This window comes from Tamandua tetradactyla, chromosome 19 (genome assembly GCF_023851605.1).
Source record: "Tamandua tetradactyla isolate mTamTet1 chromosome 19, mTamTet1.pri, whole genome shotgun sequence".
Taxonomy (NCBI): domain Eukaryota; kingdom Metazoa; phylum Chordata; class Mammalia; order Pilosa; family Myrmecophagidae; genus Tamandua; species Tamandua tetradactyla.
In genome coordinates, this window is record NC_135345.1 from 43,263,292 (window position 1) to 43,290,260 (window position 26,969).

At 35.8% G+C, this 26,969-nt stretch overlaps 1 protein-coding gene across 18 annotated transcripts in view; it reads right to left on the reverse strand.

Moving 5' to 3' along the window:
- Positions 1-26,969, reverse strand: part of APBB2 (amyloid beta precursor protein binding family B member 2) — a 452,510-nt gene that overhangs the window by 317,104 nt on the left and 108,437 nt on the right. For 3 of the 18 annotated variants that reach the window (XM_077136705.1, XM_077136704.1, XM_077136702.1), the window contains exon 3: positions 14,379-14,484. The exons of the other annotated variants lie outside the window; for them this stretch is intronic. The gene's annotated coding sequence lies outside the window, so the exon portion shown is untranslated. The remainder of the gene's footprint in view (positions 1-14,378; positions 14,485-26,969) is intronic. 18 annotated transcript variants of the gene reach the window in all.

Genomic DNA, 26,969 nt, shown 5'->3' on the forward strand with positions numbered 1-26,969 from the left:
TTATTGAAACCAATTTATCTCTCTCTACATCTGATTGTTTTCAGCTACTGCTTATTTTCTCTTCTTTCTACTTATTAAAAGACATCAGACTGTACCCTAATATGTAATTTCCTGGAAATATATCCAAATTAAGTTAATTCATCAAAGTAGCCAGAATTTTATAAAGTCTTTTATTATTTTTTTTTTTTTAGGAAACAGCATGCTACCAGGTTCCTTTTACTAGTTGCGTGGCCACATTCAATTATCACCCAAACCAGACTCTTTTGATCCTGAAGAGGGCACTACAGACAATTATCCTGAACAACACACTAGGCTTAACCAAGATTGTCCCAGCATGTTTGGTTACCCAACTTTTTAAAGAATCAAACACTGCACTCAAAAGCTGGAACCTCAGAAAATAAAATAAAGACCATGGTGGGGAAGTAGGATACAGGGGGATCAAAAGAAAGTTGCCTTCTCTCTCAACACCAAAACCCAATGGCATTTCCAGATTAGCTAAACACAGTTTCTCCCTCCCCTGGTTATTGAAACAGAGTCTAAACATTTGAATAAAGTCCATTATATGCCATGTACTCGCCTTGCTCATTCATCATTTTATTTCACTGCCACCTCACACTCCTGCTTGATATCACCAGAATTTACTCTCTCCTATGTATTCTCTTTCCCTTTCTTCCCTATTTCATTAACCATAACGGAACCAATGAACCAGAGTTATTGGGTATTTGCTATGTACTAGGCACTGTGTTAAGTGGGGAATCCAAAGCTGAATTAGATACACTCCTTGCCAGATAATCATACAGCTATTCTGTTTGCAAGACTTTGTTTAAAACTCAGTAAAATTTTACTCTAATAGTCACTTCTGCATGTCCCAAGCAGCTCAAGCAAAGAGTTCAACTGCAATGCATTATAGGGAAGCCAACACTGTTCCTTTGTAGATAAGTACAGATCTAAAAGAAAAATAAACTGAACTTGTTATGATCTCAAAATTCCTACATCTTAAAAAACTTTATAATGTTCTCCCAATCAAGACACACTGGGCCTTTTGAGGAAGTAACATCTCATACACTCTTTCTAGCATCCCCATTTCCTACTTGAGGGACTGATTATGGTTTGCCCACTCTGAATGTTCATAATCCTGCAGTGTCTAGGACAAAATAGACACTCAATAAATATCTGTTGAGTAAATGGATGAATGAGAGGTTCAGTATTAACTAATTTTTCTTATTCCAACTTCCTCAGGATCCTTGCTCCCTTGATTACCTCTCTTAAAAGACAGCCCGATAATATGAATTACACAAATATACGTGTTGTGGGTGTCCCAGAAGGAGAAGAGAAGGGAAAAGGAGGAGAAAAACTAATGGAAGAAATTATCACTGAAAATTTCCAAACTCTTATGAAAGACCTAAAATTACAGATCCGAGAAGTGCAGCGCACTCCAAAGAGAAGCGATCCAAACAGATGTTCTCCAAGACACTTACTGCTCAGAATCTCAGAGCTCAAAGAGAAAGAGAGGATCTTGAAAGCAGCAAGAGAAAAGCAATTCATCACATACAAGGGAAACCCAATAAGACTATGTGTAGATTTCTCAGCAGAAAATGTGAGAAATCTGAAGACAGTGGGATGATATATTTAAATTACTAAAAGAGAAAAACTGCCAACCAAGAATTCTATATCCAGCAAAATTGTCCTTCAAAAATGAGGGAGAAATTAAAACATTTCCAGACAAATATCACTGAGAGAATTTGTGACCAAGAGACCACCTCTGAAAGAAATACTACAGAGAGCAATAGAGACATATGAAAAGAGAGAAGAGAGAGGTGTGGAGAAGAGTGTAGAAAGAAGGAAAATTAGATATGACATACAAAATTCAAAAGGCAAAATGGTAGAAGAAATTACTACCCATAAGTAATAACACTAAATGTTAATGGATTGAACTCCCCAATCAAAAGACATGGACTGGCAGAATGGATTAAAAAACAGGATCCTTCTATATGCTGTCTACAGGAAACACATTTTAGACCCAAAGATAAACATAGATTGAAAGTGAAAGGTTAAGAAAAGATATTCCATGCAAATAACAACCAGAAAAGAGCAGGAGTAGCTACACTAATATCCAACAAATTAGACTTCAAATGTAAAACAGTTAAAAGAGACAAAGAAAGATACTATGTACTAATAAAAGGAACAATTCAACATGAAGACATAACAATCATAAATATTTAAGCACCGAACCAGAATGTCCCAAAATACATGAGGCAAACACTGCAAACACTGAAAAGGGAAATAGACACATATACCATAATAGTTGGAGACTTCAACTCCCCACTCTCATCAATGGACAGAACATCTAGACAGAGGATCAATAAAGAAAAAGAGAATTTGAATATTATAATAAATGAGTTAGACTTAACAGACATTTATAGGACATTGCACCCCACAACAGCAGGATACACCTTTTTCTCAAGTGCACATGGATCATTCTCAAAGATAGACCATATGCTGGGACACAAAGCAAGTCTTAACAAACTCAAAAAGAATGAAAATCATACACAACACTTTCTCAGATCATAAAGGAATGAAGTTGAAAATCAATAATAGGCAGAGCGCCAGAAAATTCACAAATATGTGGAGGCTCAATAACACACTCTTAAACAACCAGTGGGTCAAGGAAGAAATTACAAGAGAAATCAGTAAATATCTCGACGCAAATGAAAATGAAAACACAGCATATCAAAATTTATGGGACGCAGCAAAGGCAGGGCTAAGAGGGAAATTTATTGCCCTAAATACCTATATCAAAAAAGAAGAAAGGGCAAAAATTCAGGAATCAACTGTCCATTTGGAAGAACTGGAGAAAGAACAGCAAACCAACCCCAAAGCAAGCAAAAGGAAAGAAATAACAAAGATTAGAGCAGAAATAAATGAAATTGAGAATATGAAAACAATTGAGAAAATCAATAAAACCAGAAGTTGGTTCTATGAGAAAATCAATAAGATTGATGGGCCCTTAGCAAGATTGACAAAAAGACGAAGAGAGAGGACAAACATAAATAAGATCAGAAATCGAAGAGAAGACATAACCACTGACCCCACAGAAATAAAGGAGGTAATAACAGAATACTACGAACAACTTTATGCTAATAAATACAACAATGTAGATGAAGTGGACAACTTCCTAGAAAGGCAGAAACAACCAACTTTGACTCAAGAAGAAATAGATGACCTCAACAAACCAATCACAAGCAAAGAAATTGAATCAGTCAATTAAAAGCTTCCTAAAAAGAAAAGTCCAGAACCAGACGGCTTCACATGTGGATTCTACCAAACATCCAGAAAGAATTAGTACCAACCCTGCTCAAACTCTTGAAAAAACCTGAAGTGGAGGGAAAGCTACCTAATTCATTCTATGAAGCCAACATCACCTTCATACCCAAACCAGGCAAAGATATTACAAAAAAAGAAAACTACAGACCAATCTCTCTAATGAATATAGATGCAAAAATCCTCAACAAAATTCTAGCAAACTGAATCCAGCAACACATTAAAAGAATTATACATCATGACCAAGTAGGATTCATCCCAGGTATGCAAGGATGGTTCAACATAAGAAAATCAATTAATATAATACACCATATCAACAAATCAAAACAGAAAATTCACATGATCATCTCAATTGATGCAGAGAAGATATTTGACAAAATTCAACACCTTTTCCTGTTGAAAACACTTCAAAGGATAGGAATACAAGGGAATTTCCTTAAAATGATAAAGGGAATATATGAAAAACCCACAGCTAATATCATCCTCAATGGGGAAAAATTGAAAACTTTCCCCCTAAGATCAGGAACAAGACAAGGATGTCCACTATCACCACTGTTATTCAACATTGTGTTGGAAGTTCTAGCCAGAGCAATTAGACAAGAAAAAGAAATACAAGGCATCAAAATTGGAAAGGAAGAAGTAAAACTATCACTGTTTGCAGATTATATGATACTATATGTCGAAAACTCTGAAAAATCCACAGCAAAACTACTAGAGCTAATAAACGAATACAGCAAAGTGGCAGGTTACAAGATCAACATTCAAAAATCTGAAGTGTTTCTATACACTAGTAATGAACAATCTGAGGGGGAAATCAAGAAACGAAGTCCATTTACAATTGCAACTAAAAGAATAAAATACTTTGGAATAAATTTAACTAAAGAGACAAAAGACCTATACAAAGAAAACTAAAAGAAACTGTTAAAAGAAATCATAGAAGACCTAAATAGATGGAAGGGCATACTGTGTTCATGGATTGGAAGACTAAATATAGTTAAGATGTCAATTCTACCTAAATTGATCTACAGATTCAACGCAATACCAATCAAAATCCCAACAACTTATTTTTCAGAAACAGAAAAACTAATAAGCAAATTTATCTGGAAGGGCAGGGTGCCCCGAATTGCTAAAAGTATCTTGAGGGAAAAAAACGAAGCTGGAGGTCTCACACTGCCTGACTTTAAGGCATATCATGAAGTCACAGTGGTCAAAACAGCATGATACTGACATAAAGATAGATATATTGACCAATGGAATCGAACAGAGTGCTCAGATATAGACCCTCTCATCTATGGACATTCGATCTTTGATAAAGCAGTCAAGTCAACTCACCTGGGACAGAACAGTCTCTTCAATAAATGGTGCCTATGGAACCGGATATCCATATGCAAAAGAATGAAAGAGGACCCGTATCTCACACCCTATACAAAAGTTAACTCAAAATGGATCAAAGATCTAAACATCAGGTCTAAGACCATAAAACAGTTAGAGGAAAATGTAGGGAGATATCTTATGAAACTTACAATTGGAGGTGGTTTTATAGGCCTTACACCTAAAGCAAGAGCACTGAAGAAAGAAAGAAAGAAATGGGAGCTCCTCAAAATTAAACACTTTTGTGCATCAAAGAACTTCATCAAGAAAGTAAAAAAGACAGCTTACACGATGGGAGACAATATTTGGAAATGACATATCAGATAAAGGTCTAGTATCCAGAATTTATAAACAGATTGTTCAACTCAACAACAAAAAGACAGCCAATCCAATCACAAAATGGGAAAAACACTTGAACAGACACCTCTCAGAAGGGGAAATACAAATGGCCAAAAGGCACATGAAGAGATGCTCAATGTCCCTGGCCATTAGAGAAATGAAAATCAAAACCACAATGAGATATCATCTCACACCCACCAGAAAGGCCATTATCAACAAAACAGAAAATGACAAGTGCTGGAGAGGATGTGAATAAGAGGCACACTTATTCACTGTTGGTGGGAATGTCAAATGGTGCAACCGCTGTGGAAGGCAGGTTGGCGGTTCCTCAAAAAGCTGAATATAGAATTGCCATATGGCCCAGCAATACCACTGGTAGGTATCTACTCAGAGGACTTAACGGCAAAGACACAAACGGACACTTGCACACCAATGTTTACAGCAGCATGATTTACAATTGCAAAGAGATGGAAACAGCCAAACTGTCCATCAACAGACGAGTGGCTAAACAAACTGTGGTATATACATACGATGGAATATTATGCAGCTTTAAGACTAAACTCATGAAGTATGTAACAACATGGATGGACCTTGAGAACATTATGCTGAGTGAGACTAGCCAAAAACTAAAGGACAAATACTGTATGGTCTCACTGATATGAACTGACATTAATGAATAAACTTGGAATATGTCATTGGTAACAGAGACCATCAGGAGATAGAAATAGGGTAAGATATTGGGTAATTGGAGCTGAAGGAATACAGACTGTGCAACAGGACTAGATACAAAAACTCAGAAATGGACACCACAATACTACCTAACTGTAATATAATTATATTAAAACACTGAATGAAGCTGCATGTGAGAATGATAGAGGGAGGAGGGCTGGGGACATAAATGAAATCAGAAAGAAAGATAGATGTTAAAGATTGAGATGGTATAATCTAGGAATGCCTAGAGTGTATAATAGTGAAATGTACAATGAACAAATTTTTAAAATGTTTCTGCATGAGGAACAATAAAGGAATGTCATTATCGCAGGGTGCTGAAAATAGATGGTAATTAATATTTTAAAATGTCACCTTATGTGTGAGACTAAAGCAAAAAATGCTTATTTGTTACAAAATTTAGATTTTGACTAGAGCATTTCCTAATATAACTTACGTAGATAGTTTGATTGAACATCATAAGTACTTGGAATCTCAGGTAGGACATGAGATTTTGTTGGTTTGTCCAGAGTTATGCCCCGATGAATCCCAGAGTGATTCGATCAGTGAGTGGAAAAGTATTTGCAAGCCCCCTTCGGGGAATGGTGAGAGCAGGGAGAAATTCAACCTCCCCAAGTCGAATTCTTGATATTCTCACAAGCGGACAACCAAAGCTACAGGCTGAGCCCCCAGTATTAGGGTTTGTTCATATGAAACTTGACCCCACAAAGGATAGGTCAAGTCTACTTAAAATTTAGGCCTAAGAGTCACCCCCAAGAGAGCCTCTTTTGTTGTTCAGATGTGGCCTCTCCCTCCAGCCAACATGACGAGCAGTCTCACCACCCTCTGCCTCTCTGCGTGGGACATGATTCCCAGGGGTGTGGACCTTCCTGGCAATGTGGGACAGAGATCCTGGAATGAGCTGAGACTCAGCGTCAAGGGACTGAGAAAATCCCTAGAATGAACTGAGATTTAACATCAAGGGACTGAAAGAACTTTCTCGACCAAAAGGGGGAAGAGTGAAATGAGACAAAGTGGCAATGGCTGAGAGATTCCAAACAGAGTTGAGAGGTTATCCTGGAGGTTATTCTAACGCATTAAGTAGATATCACCTTGTTGTTCAAGATGTAGTGGAGAGGCTGGAGGAAACTGCCTGAAAATGTAGAGCTGTGTTCCAGCAGCCATGTTTCTTGATGATGATTGTATAATGATATAGCTTTCACATTGTGACTGTGTGAGTGTGAAAACCTTGTGTCTGATGCTCCTTTTATCTACCATATCAACAAAAGAGTAGAACATATGGAATAAAAATAAATAATAGGGGGAACAAACGTTAAAATAAATTTAGTTTGAAATGCTAGTGGTAAATGAAAGCGAGGGGTAAGGCGTATGGTATGTATAACCTTTTTTTCTCTATTATCGTTTTATTTCTTTTTCTGTTGTCATTTTATTTCTTTTTCTAAATCGATGCAAACGTTCTAAGAAATGGTGAATATGCAACTATGTGATGATATTAAGAATTACTGATTATATATGTAGAATGGAATGATATCTTATTGTTTTGTTTGTTTGTTGTCAATTTTTTAATTAATAAAAAATAAATTAAAAAAAAAAGACAGCCCCACTCTAGTAACAGCTTTAGGGTCAGCCAAAAAACCCAGGTCAAATCCTCAGCCACTCTGTAGCAATGTGATCCTGTGCTAGTTTTCTAATCACTCTATATAGCTTATTTTTCCTATCTATAAAGTAGTTCTAATCATTATAGCCTTATTTGACTTATCTATAACATAGAGATAGCAAGGTTTTGTGAAAATTTGTGAGATTTGAAAACAATTTTTGTAAAGGGCCATATAGAAACAAGCAAACCAAAAATGTTTATTGAATGAATGAAAGATGTGCCTCCAGATCAAAATGTAACCAACAAATCTAATTCGCACAAAGCTGATCTTTATTTAAACAACAAATATGCATGAAGTGTTATATTACACAACTGGAGATATCTGCTACTGAATATCAAAGGAAGAGTTTAACAGCAGGTTTTAAGTACAGGAAAATAATAAGTTCACAAGTAAAAGGAAAAGGTATACAATCTGACTTTATTTTTCCGAACAAGGTATCAAGAAAATTAGAGGATTACCAGTACAGTAGACTGAAGCTTTTTTATAGGAATCACAAAATGGGAAGGCAACCCTGGAAATGGTTTTTATGCTCAGCATTTAACGATAGCTCCTGTTTTTCACTGTTAAGAATGTACAGGTCCTGTTTGCTTAAAGAAGGCCTTCACTTTAAAGTATAAAACTAAGCAGCCACAGACCACAGGAATAAAATTTAGTCTGAACAGTGTTTTCAACCCACTGTGCTTTCTCTTCCAGCAATCTGAGATATAAAACCTCAAAAGGGAAAAACATCATGGATCTTCAGGTAACTTTATACTTATGAAATAAAATGAACTCTGTGGCAGGCAAAAGTTTGTGTTTTTGCTGAATAGGGATGCTCTAAAAGAGTCATTCTGCTGTTATTCTGTTTCCCCTTCAGGCGAGGCAGTGGCCAATGGGAAAAAAAAAAAAACTCCCTTATGTTATATTTCCAGCATACCTGTATCCTTCTATCAAGGTTATGCGAGCTATTTAGAGGTCCTCACCTTGCTCTTTTCCAAACAGTGGCAGAAACGAGTTATGAACTTTCCCTAAGGTTGCATTTACTTTCTCACAGCTCACTTGTGCTACTCTCCTGGAAGATGAAAGAAACCCCAGAGTTTCCTAAAGCCCAGAGGCAATGTTGATTTTGAGTAACGCTTTCCATTTACTTAAAAGCCATCTACCCAACTCAGGCATACAGAGAATGAAGCAAAGCCTAAACTATCTCCTTACAGTTCACAAAAGCAGATGTGGTAGTTATAAGAGAAAGTGGGCTCTGGTTTAAAAACAGCAAAGGCCATCCTGGGATATAGGTGGCTTTCATATTGAAGCATCACATTCCCTGTCACAAGCTCACAATTTCCGCCTTCTTTAAAGAGGACCTGAAAAAACTAGCTCCCATCTAGAATACGGGCTTTTTCCCCCTTAATTCCCAGTGAACCAAGTACACAAATCAATTATCACAATCTGCTTTTTTTTTTTTTACCTACCCTCATTTTTTGCTGAAGGCCATAGAGTTAGAAGTAGAAGGGTCAGCATGCAAAGCTTTGCAGTCTCTCCTCACAGTCTTAGATAATTGCGTGCCCTGAACCTCGGGTTAGCAGAGACTAAACAAGAGCGACCATCACAAGGGCTCCACATGGGTATATAATCTGAGGTCTTATTACATTAAAAAAAGTTACAGTGTAATCTTTTTTAATGGATATTAAAATATTATTTAAGACATTTGTGTTTTATACCTTTCAGAGCAATGAAGTAGCAAGCTCAGCTTTACCACCTCAAAAAGGGCTTGCAAGTCATAAATTATTTTTCAGAAAAAATGGCAAATGGGAATTTCCTAGAACTTTAGTGATCAATCTGGACATCAAACTAAAATCTCAATGAGCTATTTCTTAAGATCTACTTCACTATAACTGCAACTGAAGTTTACATACATCATAAAGAATTAAAGAAATTTAGGAGATATAAGGAATCTTAAAAGATTATTCATCCTATCAGCATATATTTTATTAAGCAAAGAACTAAGGAAGACAAAAAAATAAATAAATTCGTGAGACCCAACCCCAGCCCTTAGGATCTTAAGTTATATATAAAACATAACTACAATCTAGTTCAAGTTAGAGAGAATAAAAGATAAAATCAGAATGTGTTAGCCGACAGATTTAACATTTAGAAAAGAAAATTTCTAAGCATTGCACAGTGGTTAAAAGCATAAACTTTAGTGTCAAACAGCCCTGAGTTCAAGTCTTGACTATGCCACTCCCTACCTGCGTAACATTAGACAAATTATTTAACCTTCCTGGGCTTCAGTTTCAAAATCTTATGGGTCCAATCAACTACCTCTCAAGGCTGGTATAAGGATTAAATATGATAAAACATGTAAAGCTCTTAGCACAGTTCCCAGCACACACTCAGGATGAAATAATCACTAGCAAAGTTTCCAGCCCCAGACCCATCATTTCTCCCTGATTCACAAGCTCCTTCTCTTTCCAGCACTCCTCAACTGGTCTGTCTGGGGCCCTACTAGATCTTAATCACTGATTTTCCTTTAACGATGAGGAACTCGGCTTGAGAGGATGGAAAACATGCCAGTATCACACAGTTAATAAATGGATCACCACGTCTACCTCTGGACTCTTAGACCTCAGGTCCACTGTTATTTCTTTAGTTTTCTAACCCCTTCTATTAGTTTATAAGCCATTAAAAGGAAAGGAGAGCATATTACAGTACAAATTATAAGAGGGGCTCTTCCCAGGCAGGGTTTATCAGTCCCCCATCCCCTTGTGCACTGAATAGTCTGCACAATCTCAGCCAGTAGTCCGGAGGTTTCTGCCTCCAGTTTTCTCTTTCCCAACTGATTTTATAAAACTCCCATCTGATCATCTCATTTCCCCTACTCTAAAACTCTAAATGGCTACTGACTGCTTAGAAACCCCAAGTCTCCAATGTGGCACACACGTGCCTTCTCCCTGACACCAGTCACCCTTTCAATCTCAGCAACTACCGTGTGCTCCAATTTGCCATGTACCCTAGCCACATGGCATCTTTGCCACTCTCTGAGTATAACATGGGCTTCTATCCCTCCGTGCCTTGGCATATGCTTTTCCTACCACCCTAATTGCAGGAAATTCTTCCCCTTCCTCTCTAACTTCCAACTCAGCCTCTAGACTTATTTTGGTGCCAGTTCTTCAATGCAGCAGACACACTTCCTGATTCCTCTGTTGAAATGACCCTTTCCTCAAAACAGCCATGGCATTTATGAGTCGGCCTTCCCTATCAGTTCAGGGAAATCAAGGAATGGTACCAAAAAAAAAAAAAAAAGGATATTGCATGGGCTTTATAGTTGGATGATTTCAAATTGGAATTCTGTCTCAAACACTGTCTAACTGGGTCAATAGAGGCAAGCTGCTTTATCCTCAAATTTCAATAATCCCAACCCCCAGAACTACTGTAAAGATCAAGTAACTTAATGCTATGGCTTCCAAATATATTCAAATAGCATAGCTACCCTAAGGGCAGAACACCATAAAATTTTGATATATTTAACATTCATTCATGTGACCAAAGAACTATTCCACTAGGGGAAATTACGACTATATTATATGTATACAGGTTTGCAAATATAAAAATATATATGTATATAAGTTTATAGAATCACTGCTCTAAGTTTATCAAATAAATGTTTGATATTTATTGACTTTTTTCCATGTACTAATTTAACTTAATCAGTAACAGAAGGTACCAAACGTTTAAGAAAAAAAAGGGAGAAAAAAGTTAAAAGATCAGAAAATTCTATTTATAACTTATTTTGGGAGCATAAGGTAGCATAAAGATCATTACTAAATTTTAGTTACCTCACCTAAGAACATCCAGCCCACTGCTGGTCACATGGCACATGCTGACTAAATAGTTTTTTGGATCTGAATTTGAAATTCAAATTAAGTTCCTTGAAAATAAGGACATGGCTCATTGCTCTTTGAATAATGAGCTCTAAACACAGTACCTGGCACATAGTAGGTGCTCAATAAACGTTGGTTTAATAAATGAACTTAAAAATTAGAAAGGATGTAAAGGTATGTAAAATATTTGGCATCTCCAATTGATTTAGACTGTAATTTTTTTCATCAATAAATCATACTCCAATATCTATCAAATGTTCCTTCTGTACCCACCACTTCATACCAGATATTTAGAGTTTCCTGGGAGGGAGAAATGTATAGATAGAACCATCCCTTAGACACAGAAATACTGAGGAAGACAGGTAGGTAGGAGGAACGTGTTACCTACACTCTGATAATGTACCAAAGAAGACACAAAGCTTTATACACAATACCTGTCATCCAGTGACACTTAGAACATGGAACAGATATTCAGTCCCACAAACCTCCTATTCAGAATATGTCTGGTTACAGTAAACATTGTAGGGTTTATTGAAGGCAAATTCTACTCCAGTCTCTGCTCTCAGTTGAAAAACCTATACAACATGTTTACAGTTCTAACTAAAAGCTATGATGACTTCAAATAAAACAAAAAGCTGAGCTCCAATTCTTTCACTTTCACTTAAAACTGATATTGTGAGTAAATATTTACTGGTATGGAAATGAAGTGGAAAAGGCAAGTTGCATACATTACTCTTAGTATGAATACTAAAAGTGAACATACAAATACATTAAATAGGATTTTTAAAATAGAAGTTATTTTCCACTTTTTTTAAAACAATTCATAGTGAATTTTCCAATGGTACATTTACATTTTATCAATATTACAGACTCAAGTTTCCAGAAATCTACCTCAAATAATTAAATGAAGCGCTTGAAATGAGGGAGACCTTGAAAACGCTTTTTGAGTAAGACAAAAATAAAAAGCAAAAGGCAGTTAAAAAGAAGTGTAAAGGTTGCTAGGGATTCTGAACTTTCCCCTAAAACTGTGTACTTGCCTTTCCCAAAAGAAACCACTAACACTCTTGCAGTTTTCAAAGTTCTGTCAGAAACATTCTCTCATGACTTTTGTAAATTTTAGAAAGGAAACCCGCCCCCAAATCCTTTCATAATTTCTATACAATTGTCCTTAAAAACTAGATTAATGTGGAACATGCTTCTATATTAAAGCCTGCTTCTTTCTTTTAACTTAAGGGTGAATTATGAGCATTCTTTCATGCCTAAAAATATCCAGTTATGATAACAATTTTAGTAAGCAGAAATCTTTTTGCCATAATACCCCTGCTAACAAAGGGGCTGTCTTTGGCTTAGTGTTACAAACAAAAGTCCTGCAGATGTCTTACCTCTGCAAAATGAGAAAACAACTTTTATAACAATGTACAAGGTATGCCAAATGGAAATATTTTAGTATAATGGAAGAAAAATATTTCATCAGAGACTACATTAAATTTTAAAGAAATGTTAAATTATTTGAAAGGCAGTTTAACTAAGGCTACTTTCTGGGGCTGAGTTATATTTCCACTCTAAATAGCACTGTAAATATTTGGATCCTGAAACCCAAAGAATTAATCTTTTGCCTTCCTCATTTGACTTCTATGGGAGGATAATCCTCTTTACCTTCCAAGATGTAGTAACGACTACACCACTTAAGGTTTTCTTTATTTGAAGATTAATATGTGATTTCAAGATTACAAAATTCAGCCACATAAATTCCTATACAATTTTTTTTTCTTTTTTGTAATTCTACTGACAATAGTATTTTACTACTGCAATTATTTGCTATAATAAAAAAAAATTGTTTTTGGAGAAAAGTTTCAAAGTCCTTGCTTTCAATGGGTTTATATTTTAAAGAAGACCTCAGAAGTTGTATTATTTTGTATTCATACACATATATGTATACATGTACAGACATATACACATATATGTGCCCTTTCAGTGCATATGAATGTTTTCTTTAATCTCAAAATAAGTTTGGCAATTAAAGACCCTTACTTCATTATAATTATCACAAAATAATATGCAATTTAATTATAATTAAATTTATAGTGAACATAAAATAACAATGCAATCTATAAAATCTGATCTTACTATATAATGCTTCTATGGAATTTCTACAGCAAAAGTTTTTTGGCCTTACTTTGCTTAAAACATGATTCAACTAGCTCATTTGTACTGTCAGAAATGGAGAGGAACTGCAAGACACAGGGCACAGAAAGTTCAAAAAGCTAATCTACTCATTTAATGGGAAAACAGTTCCAATGGTCAATAATACTGTTTTTGGAGCCTGCCAGAAAGAAAATTTTGTGTGTGTGTTTTGTTTTGCTTATATTCTTGCAGGCATTTGGTCACTCACACTTCCAAGCAGTATCTACAAAAAAGGAGACGAACTTTATTATCTTTAAGGTCCATTTCACGCCTTCTAAAAGATCAGGGATTAAAATGGAACTTTTTAGCACCAACATTTCTTTTCTCTAAAAAACAGGAAAAACATTCATACAGTAGTCCAATTAGAAAATCTTAGAGTACATCAAAAAAGGTGTGAAACAATAAAACCAGAGGCTTTATGCTTCCAAGCCCAACTACATGAGGGATTTAATGAACAAGCAATTCCACATCTTGTTTTCCTTTCCAGACAAGGAAAAAACCAAGTGAATTCCATTCTTATTTTAAAAGTTCTAAACCAAATAGCATTCCAAAATATCCTGAAGAATAAAATACCAGAAATTCAGAAAACTGGAGTCACTTTTCTGTCACATCACATTACATTGTATTTTTATGCCTTTGAAGTTTAGTTCATCCATTGCAAATGTGATAAAGGTTTTATACAACCTTGAGGACTTTATGAAACCCCGAAGAAATGGCAGAATGTAGAAGGTCATTCTAATTTCCTGGAAAGCTTTTTAATAGAGGTCTACCTAGTCTCCCTTCCAAGTTTCAAATCCATAAGAATATATAAAACTTACTAATTAAGGAATGAACGAAAGTAGAAAAGGCACAACAGACCTGTTAACTTTTTGCAAGAAGTATAATAATATATTTTTAAGTAAGTTAGAAATTTACTTACTTTTCCCAGCTCTTTGGTACAAAGCTTAGAGGCAAGCTCCCTTTTCTCCCACAAAGTTTTTTAATTAATAGCAATCAAGCAAGGAATTCAGGCAACCCAAAGATATCTAGAAATTGTGTAGAGACAAAAATTTTAAATTCACAGATTAGAAATTAAAAATCAAAACACCCCATGGCTGTTTAAAGTACCTATGCATAATTAAAATAAAGATTCCATTGGAATACCTAAATAATGAGATATGTGAGCTATTTTTCTTTCATAAAATATCAACAAGGCTTTCTAAATCTAGAAGGTATTTTGATCTGTTGTCTTATTAAAGCTCCTGAAGCAGGAACTAGCAAGGCTTCTTGGCAACCGTTCATGTTTAAACTGTCTCTCTCAGGGAGTCATAAAAAGGAACTGAGGGAGGATCTGGGTTTCTAATTATACTGTGACATGGGAAGGAAGGTCTTCCTAAATTGCACTTGCCAGCCCCACCTTCCAAAGATGAGCTCATTTCACAAGCACAGAAGTGGTTGTAAACAGAAGTGAACAACTTAAAATTATCAAGAACTTTTTTTTTTTCGAGAAAAATCCTCACTCATACTTTCTATACATGGTGCATAATCAATGGCTCACAATATCATCACATAGTTATCAACAACTTTTAAATACTCTCCAGATATAATTTTAAGCATACTTAACTTTTGGACGTTCATTTTTTAAAAATAATAAACAAAATCTGAACATTTAGCATGCTAGCCACTCACTTAAAAGATAAGCTACAGGGGTGCAAGGGTTAGTTCAGTGGTAGAATTCTCGCCTGCCATACAGGAGACTTGGATTCAACTCTTGGTCCATGCACTTTCCAAAAAAACAAACAAAAAAGCAAAACAAACAAAAATTCAATAAATGGTGCTGCAATAACAGGATACTCACATAGAAAAACAATAAACGTGACCCTGCCATACAGCATACAAAAAAAAAAGTAAGTTACTTGTCCAACAATCCTACAAATGACTATACAGATAAAAACTCATTAATAAGATAAAATACTTTGAATAGATAAAACAGATGCCACAGGTAATCCAAACCTTAAGCCTGTGTACTCCTCAGGCTCTTTCATTCTGGGCCTTACCGTATATGTAATTCTAAGCGCGAAAAACTCATTTACAAGCAAAAAGAAATTGAGAAATCAGTCACTCAGAGGGAGGCGGGAAGCATTGCTACAGCAATTCGTGACTAAATATCAGATGGAATTCCACAAATACCAATAAGCATCTTTTATTATTATTGATGTTATTATTGCCAACACTTATAGAGCCAAATTCTCCTCTAAGTGCTTTACATATATTAACTGTACTTATGACAAAATATCACGCTTCAGTTAGCCCAGAACATCACTGCATTACCACACTGCATCCACACCTCCCCCTCTGCTATAATGCTGGCCTTTGTTCCAACACTGATACATCAGAGAACAATCTGAACATAACATAATCGCGTTTGCTTATGCATTTATGCGTGATTTTATCACAAGAAACACTTTAAATTTCAGATAACCCTCCTTCCACCTCTTCATATAACACAAGCTGCAACTCATTCCAAGCCCCACTCCACAAGCAAATTTCATGTCTTTTTTCAAGGCAAAGTACCATATTTATTTTACTACTTATGTATCTTCTAAGTATTTAAAATGTGTAAAATTTTGCTACAATTATTATTCAGTTCCTTTTTTTCTTTTTATTGTTTTGCTAATGAAGTTTTTTGAGAGTTATATCCTTGACCCCATTTTTCCCATAAGTGCTATGTTTTTTATTGCATAATTTTCCACAGTAAAGTGACTTTTAGGAACCCATACATAAAGCATTATAGCAAAATTGACCGTATAAAAGCTAGTGTTCATTATGTGAATTATCCAGAAGAGGCTATATTGTGATTTTCTAATTTTTCATTTTGTTTAGGAAGATATTACATATGAAATACATTTAGAAATATTTTCAATCACAATGTTTACAATTAAGCACACATTAAGTATGAACACTTAAGGATCGATTTCAGATACATAACAGATTTATTCGCAAAGTTGCCTAATACTATTAAATAAATGGCGTGTTAACCCACCATTTTGTACAGACCAAGATGATGGTGTTATAAAGATAAGATCTTACAGACAAGATGGTTTTAAGCATGAACACTAAAAAGAACAAAATAGAGTGAATTATTTTTTCATGCCTTAAAACCAACAAACTGAGAAAAGCCTCCTGAATTTACCCTAAACATATAGCCCAAAAATATGTATAAAAGTTTTTTATTATAAATATTTTAAATAATTTTTAAAATATAAAAATATACAGGAATGGATATTTTTTTAATCAGCAGGAGAATTAATAAAATGGGAAAATGTCCATAAACAGTGTTAATCGGGGAAAGGAGGCTATAAAATTCATACAACAGGGCCCAAATTTTGTTTAAAAGTATCTATATCCTGAAAAAAGACTGGGAGGAAAATCATCAACACATGGATGGCTGCTAAAATTTACATAGAAGAATTAAGAGTATTTTTTCTTTTCTTTGTATTTTCCTGTGGTACTCAAATTTTCTACAATAATCACAAATATTATTATAATTTAGAAAAATGTTATATAAAAATAACACTAAAACCTAAAACTGTTGAACTGCGTTCCAGTAGCCTTGATTCTTGAAGATGATTATATAACTTCATACACTTTATGATGTGAGCATGTGATTGTGAAAACCTTGTGTCTGATGCTCCTTTTATCCAGGGTATGGGCAGATGAGTAAAAAAATAAGGACAAAAAATAAATAAATAACAGCAGGGCATAACGGGTAAAAAAGAAAAATGGGCAGATTGAAATACTAGTGGACATTGAGAGGGAGGGGTACGGGGTATGGGATGTATGCGTTCCTTCTTTTTATTTGTTTTCCAGAATGATGCAAGTGTTCTAAAAATGGTCATGGTGATGAATACACAACTATGTGATGACATTATGAGCCACTGTATACTATGAATGGAATGTACCCGTGTGAAGATTTTTCAAGAAAAAGATTTTTCAAAAATAGCACTAGGGCAGGCCACAGTGGCTCAGTAGCAGAGTTCCCACCTGCCATGCCGGAGACCCAGGTTCAATTCCCGATGCCTGTCCATGTGGAAAAAAAAAAAAAAAAAAGCACTATAGTGTTTAGTGAGAAAACCCTCTTTTTGCCTCCACTTCAATCACTTCACAAGTGAATCCAGCCAGCAGAATGAAGCAAGTCCAGGAACAAGGAGTATCAGCTTTCTCATCAATTACATGTATTAAGAGGTCCAGTCACATGAGGAAATATCCTGTAAAATATTTTCAACCTCACCCTTCAAGGGCAAATACTATCCCAACAGGGCTGTTTACAGGTATATAAACCCACAACAGAGGCTAAAACATAATTTGCTTTTACTGGCTAAAACAGTCATGATATCCTAGTCATGGATTAGTAAAATCCAGATGACAGAAGATTTTCAATTGTATAACTGTATCCTAGTTTTCTTAATGTCTGAAAGAAATTTCATTATGAATAAAGAAATTATGTTCTGTATAAAGCTCCTTTCAAATAAGATCAAGGTTAAACAAATAAAAGGAGAGAGAGAGTTGGGCATGGGGATAAATGCCTCACTTGGGAAGTTTTAAAAAGAAAGTAAGAAGAGTCATCTTTTTTATATCCAAAAGAAAGGTATATTAAAATTTTCCCAAGAACAACAAAAATATCTTGAGTTTGAAAATAATATATTTGGCAAAGACAGTGAACCCTTAGCCATGAATGTGCTTAGCTTTTAATCCCACACTATGATATAAGAATTGAAAATTGAGGGTACACAGGAGTCCAAGGGCAATCTGAGACAGCTCAGCCCCCACACACCCAAGTTCACTGGCCTGTCCCTGACGGGCAGCACATTTAAATTATGTGTCACTTTCCATTTTCAGTTTACTCTTCCTGGTATACAGTTTACTCAGGTACTACTGGGCATAGCACAGCTACTTGAAAATGACTCTCCATTGTCAAGAATGTGTGAGGATTAATGTATGGTTTTGTTTCATAAAATTAGGAAAATACCTGTAACATTAGGTGTACAGATCTGAATAACTATATCCCTGCTGTACCAAGTATAAATGTCTTTGTTCTTGTTTCATTTTATTTTGACTTGCAAAAATGCTAACACAGATGAAAAAAAAACAAAACCCTTATGTTTCAAATTTGATTTCATAATTTAAGTATTTTCACAGGCTATCAAAAGAAAATACAGAAAGGCACTGGCTTTGTGTATTATTTTAAAGAGTAGTAAAGGCACAATGGGCATTTTAATTATGCTATTACATACAAAAAGAGATCACAGAAGAGAGACTTCTGTGAGTTCCAGAAAAATTAGTTAAGATCACCCTCAGAAATTACTATAATATCAAACAAACACCGATTACTCTGGGAAATAATTCTGAAATTCTTAGCTTCTGTGTTTCATAAGTTGTACATAATCACCTTTAATAACTAGCAAATAAATAATATAATCAGCAAGTACATTCAGATACTATTTTCAATTATGATTATTTAAGAAAAACCATGAATTTCTGTGAAATGTACACCCATCTATACATACCTCATGCTGACTCTGAAAATACAAAGCAATAAGAATCTCCTAGTATTAAAACTATATTTCTTAAATTGCTTTAAGGATTAGCATACGTATTGCTTGGGGGAATACATTCTCTCTTACCACTACTGGATATAAAAAAGGGCAACCAATTTTTAGAGGCTACCTGGAAAACAAGCAGATATTATCTTCTCAGGCTCTCTAGTCACTTCCTTGGCCAAGTTTCAGTGTAATCAAAATTGGTCCTTGGTACCACTTCACTTTCTTTTTTGCATTCTCATGCCACCTCTAAGACAAAGCCCAAAATCTTCACTTTGGATAGCCACCCCCTCTCATCAGTCCTTTCTTTCCAACATCTAAATTCCTATTGTAATGATGGGAATAATCTTAGTAGAGAGTATGGGGGGTGGGGGGGATAGCCTAAACAAATGATTCATGACTTTTAACTTTCACTGGATTATAAACATTTTATAATAAGAGCCTTAGTACCCAGACCCTGATCTCTAAATATCTTCACTCAATGGAGAAATGGCTCATTTCAGGTCTGGGGCAAGGATAAGTGCAAAATTGGCCTAGAATATCTTACTATGTCAGAAAGCAAGGAAGTATTCAAATATTAATACACATTTGCCAAAAGGACATATGAGCTGCCTTGAAAGAGTTCCCACTGACCAAATGTAGGACAGTTTGAACAGAAAGAATGATACTGATGAATTTTAACACATTGAATAAAAATGCAAACAACAAATTCATAGTGACTGACTACGAAAAAGGGGGTTGGAGGAAGCTCTTATATTAAAAAAAAAAAGAAAGCTAATAAACGTGAAAGGAAGAGTAGAAATAGAAAATTCCATTTTGCAATGATCAATGAAAATACTTTATATTGACTCAAATATTATCTATGCCACTGTGAAACTATTATGTACCTCAGAAAAGCCATGTTCTAATCCTGATCCAATCTGGTGGGGCCAGAATTACTATTTAGGGTGGAAATTTTAACTGGATTACTTCCATGGAGGTGTGACACGCCCAACTGTGGGTGTGACCTTTTGATTAGATGGAGACATGACTCTGCCCATTCAGGGTGAGCCTTGATTACTAGAGTCCTTTAAAAGGTAGAACATTTTGGAGAAACCTCAGATGCAGACGATGGAAGAACAGTTGCTTCAGAGCCAACAGAGCCAATAAAGCAGATGCCTAGACACGGACTTTGGAGATGCAGAGCCCAGCAGACATCACCATGGGCCTTCTCATGAGATGCTAAGCAAGCCAGAAGCCAGTGTTATGTCCCACAGGAGCTAAGTGAGGACCCACAGATGCTTAAAGAGGAAACCACTGGCATCAGAAGCTGGAAGCAACGGAACTGGGAAAGGATCAATAGATGCCAGCCTCAGACCTTCACATGTGAGAGACATCAACCATTCTTGAGTCAAGGTATCTTTCTCTGGATGCCTTAGTTTGGACATTTTTATGGCCTTAGAACTGTAAATTTGTAATGTAATAAATTTCCTTTCTAAAAGCCATTCCATTTCTGGTATGTTGCATTCCAACAACCTTAACAAACCAATACATCATCAATGAGAGCAAAAGCTATTAGGGAAAGGATTTGGGGGAAGGGATACTCACACAGACTCAGAGTATCACCTCACCAATTACTACTTATTATTTATCTAGGAGAAAGGTACCTAGGAGCCCTGGAGGACTCCTTAACCAAGTGATGCTAACCAAACTTAGTATAATTGATTATGGTATAATTTGGGAAATCTGAGTATGGACTATTATTTCCTAGTAATAATGATATTATAGTTATGTAGGAGAATACACATGCTCACGTATTTAGGGGCAAAGGGTCATAATCTCTACAACTGGCTTAAAAAATTTAAGTGTATGTGTGTGTGTGTGTGTGTGTGTGTGTGTGTGTAAGAGAGAGAAAGAGAGACACAGAGAGAGAGAGAGAGAAAGCAAATCTGGCAAAAAAATTAACATTTTATATGGTGGACTAGTCCTAACCTATAAACACCAGTAATCCTGGATGCTTACAGGCTATGACCAACCAGTATAAAGAGAGAACATAAAGGAGCATATGAATGAAAGGAAACTGATTAAAATAGGAAAACAGTCGATGGCTTTAGAGCATTTAGTACAGGTTTCTAAAATTATCTGCCAGTTCTGTTTCTCTGCTGAAAAAATTAATGGCCCTAAGTTGGGCAGAAGAATACAGAGAAAGAAAAGAAAACCCAAGGTAAAGGATGACAATGGGTGAGAACTAGCAACAGAAAAGTGCAGTTCTCTACCCATTTTGAAGAAGAGGTGGGTCTGAGTTCAAAAGCTTCTGCCCTTATTTTCACCCTGGTGAGAAATCTATGAATGTGTGGACATCTCCAATGAGTAGGAAGACCCTTTTCAACATTCATATTAACCGAACACCCTGACCAGGAAAGGATGAGTATTTCAACTCAATTCAAAAAAGGAAGGTTAAAGAACCTGATATTCAACTCTGGCCAAGTCCTGAGCAAGGGGGCTTGCTTCTAATACTTACGGTAAGCAAACATGCATCCCCAGACCTACAGTTTTTGGGGATGTGCCTGAAATGCAACTGAATTCAACTTGATGTATCTGAAGCAGAATTCACCCCACTAAACATGGTCCCTTGTTTCTAATGCCTCTTTTCTTAGTCTATCCAGGCTCAAAATTTTAGCTTCTCTTTCACTTCTCTCTTGCAAATGGTCCATTTTTCACACCTTCTCTTCCTCATCTGCATCCTCACAGCTATAATGACCACAAGGTTTCCCATGGCCATTCCAGGTAGAAATGACCTCTCTTTTTTCTGTTCTTCCTCAATAGTTCCACCCATGATGCTTACAAAGCTCTTTTAAAATATCTTTCCCAGCCAGGATTCTGCACCCACTGTACCTGTGGGTCTGGTATTTTGCTGTGTTATCCCATTTAAAATTCACTGTACTTCTGTGAAGTCATTTATATTATTTCAGCTCCATTTTAAAGAAGAAATGGATGTGAAGATAGGTGAAATAACTTGCCCAAGGTGAAAGAGCTCCAAAGCAGATATTCAGACTTAGGGGTGTGGTTCTTTTGTGATACCAGTGTACCTCCTAATATTACATACAGTGCCAAGCATAGTTTTCTGTCCTTAAACCCAATACAGGTCCTTAAAGGAAGGGATTCATTTACTTTTTTGCTCTCCCTGGAATCTAGGAATACTTCACAATTCATGCTGACCAATTCATATAACTTCGTTAAACTTTGATTACTACTGAGTATGTGTGGGGTGGAACCCAAGATTCCGCATTTCTAACAAGTTGCCAAGAGATTCCAATGCTGCTGTTCTGGGAACCACACCTGGGAAAAGCCGAGTTCTAGATGGTTATAGTGAAATTATGACCATTTAAAGACATGTAACATGCAGACCAAATTGACTAGACATAAATTTACAGAATGTTAATGCTAGTAACCTCTGGGTTTCTTCTTTTTGTTTTCGTATAATTTCAAAGTATTCTATAGTGGCTCATTATGATGAAAATAAAATTTTTAAATACTTTACACACACATACACACACACAAAACTGTACCCAAAAGCATCTAATTTGGACATTTCCACCCTACATGGCTGCTTCTTTAAGCAACAAATATACTTAAAAAGACCAGACTTGGGAGATAACAGGTTGGTGAATTTAGAAATCCCCTATCTACTCAATTTAACATGTAAATTAACATAAAATAGCAATTATCCTTAACAAGCAGTCACCATCACAAGCACTGTTTTTCTTAGGTTCCTTTTCCTTATAAGAAAGAGAAACCACTCAGTTGGAATACAATAAAAGGCAAACCAAATTAAGGACAGAAGAAAAAAAACAGAGCTGGAGTATCTTCCAAGTGGTCAACAGAACCACATGAAAGTTGAAACACGGTGGAAAAGTTTTTCTTATAGCAGAGGCGGAAAGCGCTGGGTTCAATAGCAAAGCTAAATGGCATCAATTATAGCAGCACTGTGTACCTGCAAGTGAGGTGGAAATTAATGATCCTCTGAGGAGTTCCATTTCCAAAACATAATGAGATCATTAGGAAAAAACAATTAGAGGGTGCACATACGCAAGAAAACAGTCCCCAAAACTCTTTCCCTTCTGTGTTGTTGCAAGAAATGCCAGGTTATATTTCTTGATTTTGGAAATGTGGCCCCAGCAGGTAGTCACTTTTTACCCACTACGATGCCCACAGCAATTCCAGACACTTACCCAGCACTAAGTATCTGTGACATAAGGAAACCCATTCACAGAGAAGGAGCCCAACTATGCCATGGAACGAACAGGACAATCCTGTTTAAGATAGGACTAATAAGGGTCCTGCATCCTCTGCTTTCCAAATCCTTTCTCACTTCCCCGGTAAGCCTTTCCCATCACAGGTTGTTGGGAACTGAAATGTGTCCCCCACAAAAGACATGTTCAAGTCTTAATCCACATTCCTATAGGTGTGAACCTGTGTATTAACAGGACCTTTAAAGACGTAATTATTAATTAAGATGTGGACTCATCTGTGAATAAGATCTTTGAAGGTGAGTCAAATTGAATCAGGATAGGTCTTAATCCAAAGGATGGAGGTTCCTTGAAAGTCAGAGGAAACCTGGGTGCATGCACTAAAAGAAAGCCACAGGAGAAGACCATGGAGACAGATCACCGCATGACAGAGGCAAAGATACAAACCAAAGAACCCCAAGGACTGTGGCAAGTCAGTACTAGAATGCTACAGACTCTGGGAGAATATATGGCCAATGAAGAACTTGATTTTGGATTTCTAGCCCCCCAAACCATGAGACAATAAAATCCTATAGTTCAAGCCAACTACTGTGTGGTATTTGTCATACCAGCCCTGGCAAACTAAGACACAGATTTGAAATAATCATATCATGATTCCAACCCACAGTACTGACTTTTGCCTTTTAGAAATACTGTGAAATTTCATTCAAAGGTTGGAACTCAGTGTCCAGAGGGCTTATATACATATATATACTATAAAGGCAAAAATCACTTCTGCAGTGTCCACAGGGTAGTATTAAGAATGTGGTTTCAGCTACATGATGATTAAAAAAAAAAATGAATGTGGTGATGAACTATGTGAAGATACTGTGAGCCATTGATTATATACTTTGGATGGATTGTATGCTGCATGAATATATCTAAAAAAAAATTGCATTAAAAAAAAAGAATGTGGTTTCAGATCCAGATACACCAGGTATTTGGCTCAACTGAAAACAATGTCTCATAGGATTTCTATTAAATTCTGTGAGTCTACCGCTGGATTATTCAAGGAAAGTAAGCATATGTTAAATTATAAAAAATGTGCAAACCTGACATTTCAAAACTAAGCATAAACGTCATCCTGGTGGCGGAAAAATCTGAATCTAACTAGACTTTTCTTTTTTTTTTTAACATGGGCAGGCACCGGGAATCGAACCCGGGTCCTTGGGCATGGCAGGCAAGCACTCTTACCTGCTGAGCCACCGTGGCCTGCCCTAACTAGACTTCTTTACACTTCTTTTATAATTCACAATTGTTTTATTTTTAATTATATCAGTGGTAGATGGGAATGGGGTGAGGGTGAGCATCATAATCTTCTTAGCAAATATATTCAACCAAATGCAATGCAATACATGGTCATTCACCTGGATTCTGTTTTTGTTTTTTTTTTAAAGACTAAAAATTTGGAGGGGGGGTGAATTTTGGAGAGTTGACTATGGACTGATATTAAATGATATTTAGGAAGTACTGTTAATTTTGTTGGGTGTGATAATGGTAATATGTTTTGGTAAGACAGCTTTCTTATTTTTTGGAGATGTAAACTAAAGTATTTAGGGGTAAAATGTCATATCTATAACTTATTTCATTTATAACCTTTGCATTTTAACATAATTTAACTATAAATATACAATTTTTTATTTTATTGTGGTAATATACATACAACACAAAATTTCCCATTTTAACTACTTTCATGTATACAATTCTATGTCATTAATCACATTCATAATATTGTGCTACCAACAATTTCATCTATTACCATCTATAATTAAAGGTTCAGCAAAAACATAGTATTTATAGGCATATATGAAACAAATAGGGAAGAATATTAATAACTACTGAAATTAAATGGGGGTTATATGGATATTCATTGAATTCTTCTTTCTACTTTTTTCTAGTTCAAACTTTTTTTTTAGAATAAAGTTTTAAATATCTACAAATTACGGGATTATAGCTTTATTATCTCCCATGTCCTCCTCTCTTGGAGGAGGACCATCTATATTTGATGATTATCTTTCCATTTATATTTGATGATCATCTTTCCCAAAAAGACACTGCTATACGTTCTGTCATGGTCAGGCTCATGAGTGAACTTGGCCAAGTTGTGGTACCTGTTTGTCTGGTTGGGCAAGTTCTGGCCTGTCTGTTGCAATGAGGACATTTCATAGAATTAGATCATGAGCATGTCAGCTGCATCCACAGCTGATTCCATTTGTAATCAGCCAAAGGGGATTAGATTAAGTATCACTCATTGCAGAAGACACTCCCTGGGGCATTTCTTTTTCAGGTCTCTCTAAACATCTCTGATTTTTATTCTCATAAGGGCTCCAATAAAGAATTAAGACCCACTTTGAAGGTCACATTTCCATGGAAATAACCTAAACCAAAAGTCCCACCCATAAGAATGGATTAAAAGAACACAGCATTTCCCGGGGGTACCTAACAGTTTCAAATCAGCACAGTATGTTTAGTAAATGGCAGTGTCAGGATTCATTCAAACTCAGTCCTATCTGCCCCAAAATTCTTTTTATTTTCATTATTTAGAGAATACTTTATTAGTTTCTGTAATCAAACCCATGTAGATAAGACCTTACATATTTAATATAGTGTGTTACCCCTGTACAAATGGAAAAAAATTAAGTTCAACGTTTCTAGACCAATATGGCTGTTAATTTCTGTACAATGTCAACTCAACACGGTACAACTGGGATACTTTTTCCAAAGTTGACAGCACAGCTAAAGTTTCCAAAAATTCAAATTATATATATATGTATATATATATTTATATAAAAAGACCAATAGCAGTATATTATGCATCAATAGCGCAGCAACAGCTTTTCCAGGTTCTGCAGTCATCTGAACAAAATTTTAGAGACATCCAGCACACTCCATTAAAAAAAAAAAGGTAAAGAAAAAAAACCAAAAATCCCAGAAAACAGCAAGTTCTATTACTATTATGGTACCTGGCACCATTAGCTTCTTTTATTAGCTTCTCAATCATCATCTGGAAAGAAAAAAATTTCTAGAATAACATCATTAAAAACAGGTCTGATATACAATGGTCACTACTACGTATCATAAAGCAGGTACAAAATATTTTACATTCACAGAGGTATGATACAGTTTTGTCCTACATCTATAATACTAGAGGATATAATTAAAAAGGCATTATTTGAGACTTGATTCTACTTTTCCAGCAGAGGGCCCAAAGGCTTGTGTGACACAGCTTTGGTCAAGAAATGCACCTTCTTAGAAAGGAATTTCTTTAATTAGCGGCACAGTTCTAAGGACATTGCTTTTCATGAGCATCAGCTAAAAATTGCTTTGAAAAAGAAAAAAAAAATTGATTCATACAAAGATGAGAGAGTGGAGCAAGCAGGACTCAATCTAACTAGTATTCTGCCGAATCTATGTTTGAATGGTGAGAGCTCCATGGAAGAAAGGATATTCAAAGTAGCAATTCAAAGGTTCGGGCCACAACCCAAACACACTATCTGCTCCCAAATTCTAAAGCTGTAGTGTACGTGCTATTTGTACACGGACCCCATTCTGCTCCTATAGTAAAACAACTTAAGGACAAGCAGAGACTTACTTATTTATTTAACAAATCATCTGTTGAGTAGCCACTATGTATTAGGCAACAGTTGATGATTGTGATGGCAA